Genomic DNA, 4,502 nt, shown 5'->3' with positions numbered 1-4,502 from the left:
TATGTGGCTGGTGCCTTAGCCACTTGAGCCACAGGCGCAGAGCCTGCCTGGCTATTTTTTGTTACAGTTGTCATTGTTGTTTAGCTGGCCCAGGCTGGGTTTGAACCTACCAGCCTTGGTGCATGTGGCCGGCGCTGTAACCACTGTGCTATGGGCGCCAAGCCTCACTCCATTTTCTTTTTAACCTTGCTCCCTTTTCAACATCCAAATCCATCCAATATTGTGTCCTCCTCTCCCCAAGTACATTGCTCCATCCACCGGTGCTCCTCTGTCTGCTCCTGCCTGCCCCTGTCTGCCCAGAGTTCAGGCTGCTTGCTCTTTCTCTCCCTCTCTGTTTCTCCTTGTCCAGTCCTCTCTCCTTTCTCTTGGCTGCAGAAAAGGAAGAACATAAGAGCAAATACACAAAAATTATGCTGGCAAAATACCTGTATATAGCCCTTTCCTGTTTTTGCATCATGTTCTCTCCTTAATGTGGAATTTTCCAGCACAATGTTTAACTCAGGTGTGAATTTTGAAAATGTCTCTGTAATATTTTACTTTTTTTTTTTAAAAAAAAAAAAGGAAAAAATACCAAAGTGTGAAATACTGTGCTAGCTTCCACAGCGTTCCCACGTGGGCTGGGAATCTTTGTTGATTTTTTTCGAGAGCATTGTCACTAGAGTCTCCTTTTCTGTGGGCCAGTGTGTAGAGGAGTAACATGAAGCCATTTCAGAAATGGTAACTTTAAATAGAAAAGACTACAGATCCAGGAAACTATTGAGATTCAAAGGAATCTCTCTGTTCCTAAATGAATTTGTATAGTGATTATAAAAACTATTCCACTCTTGATAAGAAGAGGTTTAGATTGTGTCGTTCTGTGCCTTTTTGTTGTGGAGGGGATGTAAGAACATGGAATGGGATGGGGAAAACGCTTCGGATTGGTTCATAAAGTGTGTTACCCCCAAAACTTCAGGTAAAGATGTCATACATTAGATAGGACCCTAAAGGGTTCAGAGTTCTTACTCTTTGCGACAGAACCACCTTGAGGGAAGAGTAGGCAAGAGATTGGTTTCCTCAGTTTTGGAAGGGTGAGAATGGCGATTGTTTACGGGAAAGTCAGTTTAGAGACTTCAGAGATGGAGGCTGAGGCTGATATCGTCGCTCAGCTATCCCAGATGTCAATTATTCATTATTTACAATGCGAAACAATAAATATTTAAGGCAAAGGATAATTTAACAGTCCTATACATTTGGCTTTGGACTGTGCTTTGACATTTGGCAGGAGGTTGAGGGGCAGGGAAGCTATCCTTGTGGTCTCCCTTAGATTAATATAAATTTAAATAGCTACCATTGCCGAGTTAACATTTATTTTGGGAAAGGGAGACCCTTCAAGCAGGTAATGGCTGATGGGGAAAAACTAAAATTAGGTTTAAACATTTGTTGCAAATAATAATATCCATGTGGGGAATCCATACACAAATTGTTAAGAGTTAACTGTGCCTGATGCTTGAATGGGACTTATATTAAGTACTCTATTTCATGCCATGACATGAAAGAAGGCCTTTTGGTTGTGGTTACTTTCTCAAGATCTAGTTGAAAGGGTCCGGGTGTGTAGCAAACAGACAGAAGAACCTTCAGCAGTAATTTAAGCATACAAAGGGACTACTACACCACCCGTGGGCCCATCTGTACATACATCTACACACACATACACGTGTGCATTTCCCCTGTATACTCACATGCTAGAGCTGACCGTTTCCTACAGCAATCCTGGCTGCCTCGACAGCCTGCTCAGGTGAGTGGTGAAAGTTAATCCCCTTGCACTGCCCCAAATTCTGCTTTTCATGCATTTGCCTATGGTTTTATGAAAGAAATAGAATTATAGCCCTCATGGTACAGCCTCTAGTAGCTTTTCTTCCCTGTTAACTGAGTTACTGAACAGAGTCAAACTTGAAAGTGGCACAGATTCACTTTAATGTCTGCATAATTCTATAAAATCCATAATTCCAGGGAGTTTAACGGTGGCTCGATTAGCTTCTTCAGCATCTAATTAGGGTCAAGAAAGAACATCCAGGAGCTGTGGCTCACACCTGTAATCCTAGCACTTTGGGAGGCCAAGGCGGGTGGATTGCTTGAGCTCAGGAGTTCAAGACCAGCCTGAGCAAAAGTGAGACCCTGTGTCTACTAAAAATAGAAAAATTAGGCGAGTGATGTGGTGGGTGCCTGCAGTCCAGCTACTTAGGAGGCTGAGGCTCTTAAGAGGATCTCTTGAGTGCAAGAGTTTGAGGTTGCTGTGAGCCAGGACACCATGGCATGGTACCCAGAGCAACGAAGTCAGACTGTCTCAAAACAAAAAGAGCATCTAAGCGCAACAGCCAGTCATTGCCAAGGGAGAAAAAAAGGAAAAAAGATTGCTGCTGCTGCTTTTGAAATTTTCTTTCTTTTTTTCTTTTGTACTCTGACATTTAGTTGATTCAAAGCTGGCAGGCCCAACTCTGGGTTTCTAAGACAAAGTAAAGACTTTTGGTCTGACTCAGAGAGTTAGTTTATTAGTCCCATGACTCACATCAGGTAACCTCCTGATCCCCAGGTTTCCAGGGCAGTGACCTTCCTCCATGTGCATCCTGCAGGCTCCTGTCATATTGTGCTGCCTCCTCTGTTTCCTCTCTGTGTAGGGGACATGTCTTTGAAATTGTACTTTTTTGGTACCCCCCTATACCTAACATTATGACTAGCACATATTAGTCAATTAAGATTTTAAAACATGGGCCAGGTACACTGGCTTACACCTGTAATCCTAGCACTTTGGGAGCCCAAGGCAGGTGGCTCACTTGAAGGCAGGAGTTTCAGACCAGCCTGGGCAACAGTGAGAACCTGTCCCTACAAAAATAAAAGTTAGCTTGGCATGGCAGTGCACACCTGTAGACCCAGCAACTGAGGAGGCTGAGGCAGGAAGATTGTATAAGCTCAGGGGTTTGAGGTTGCTGTGAGCAACGATGATGCCACTGCACCTCTAGCGCAGAAAAGGGAGACTGTTTTAAAAACATATATATACTTTTAATGGAATTCCTTTCCCACCCTCCTCTCTAAACAACTTCTAACACCCTTCACTGAGGTAGGAGCTGTGAGTACCTAAGAATATAGTAAACATCTAAAGGAAATTTTTGTTGTGTGGACACAGCATATCTTGGTGATTAAGGACATGACCTCCAGAGTCGTATTGCCTGGTTGTGTACCCAATTCTGTCTCTTAATAATCATGTCACCTAGGGAAATTCTTGAGTGCCCTTTGCCTCAGTTTTTCACTTATGAAATGGGGATAAGAATAAGGGATAACCTAACCCATCTATAGAGTTGTTAGTGAGGATTAAATGAATATATATATGTTAACACACATATATAGACCAATGGCTGGTATATTACACTGGGGGCAATATAGGTGTTACTTATGGTCATTGTGATTCTTATTATCATTAAAGTGAACTGGTGGAGAGTTTCCTGTCCCCTGCTCTTCCCCAACAGCCTAGAACATTTTGGGGGATACTATTGTTTTTTTTTTTTTTTTGCAGTTTTTGGCTGGGGCTGAGTTAGAACCCACCACCTCCAGCATATGGGACCGGCACCCTACTCCTTGAGCCACAGGCACTGCCCGGGATACTATTGTTGACACAGATCTCATTGGGTGGGACAGGGATTCTGGCCAAAGATATATACATTAATAAAATTTAATCCCAGGTAATAAAACAGGTGTCCTCAAACTATGGCCCATGGGCCACATGCAGCCTGCCCAGGATATTTTTCTGGCCGGCTGGGTGTTTTTGCTGCTGCTGCCTGTCCTGCTTAGCTGCTGCCTGTCCTTTTAAACTATAGTCCGGCTCTCCAACGGTCTGAGGGACAGTGAACTGGCCCCCTGTTAAAAAGTTTGAGGAGCCCCGTAATAAAGCTTGAACCTGGAATCCCACCCCCCAGGTCACAAAGACCCAATATCCTAAGAAGAACTGGCACCTTCGCTTATCTCCTCAGCCTTTAGACTCTTGTATCTAAATACTAAAATCTGTCCTTTTGTGGGAAATGATGGCAGCTAGAGGAAAGTCCTAGATTCAAATACTGGAAGGAAAAAAAATACTGCAATAAAAACAAATGGGAAAAAGGTCAAGATTTGCATACTATCCATTTACTGAATTAGATCCTTCCATGTTTTCTTTCTTTAGACCAGTGGTTCTCAACCTGTGGGTTGCTACCCCCTTGGACTGTATTAAAGGGTTGTGGCATTAGGGAAATTGAGAACCACTGCTTTAGACCATCATTACCTCTTTTCAGGTCCATCTCAACACAAGTCTAACAGGTCATGAGTTAGAGAAGTTTACTAACATGGATGTTAGTTGAGTGGACCTAGAATGGAGATTCTCAACTTTGGTTACAAACACTGGAATTACACAGGGAGTTTTAAAAATGATTGATATCCATTACAGAGGTTCTGATTTACTTTGCTTGGCATGTGGTCTGAATGTTAGTTTTTTTTTT

This window comes from Otolemur garnettii, unplaced genomic scaffold (genome assembly GCF_000181295.1).
Source record: "Otolemur garnettii isolate 467f Iridium unplaced genomic scaffold, OtoGar3 scaffold00108, whole genome shotgun sequence".
Lineage (NCBI taxonomy): Eukaryota > Metazoa > Chordata > Mammalia > Primates > Galagidae > Otolemur > Otolemur garnettii.
Note: the sequence above shows the minus strand (reverse complement) of the source record.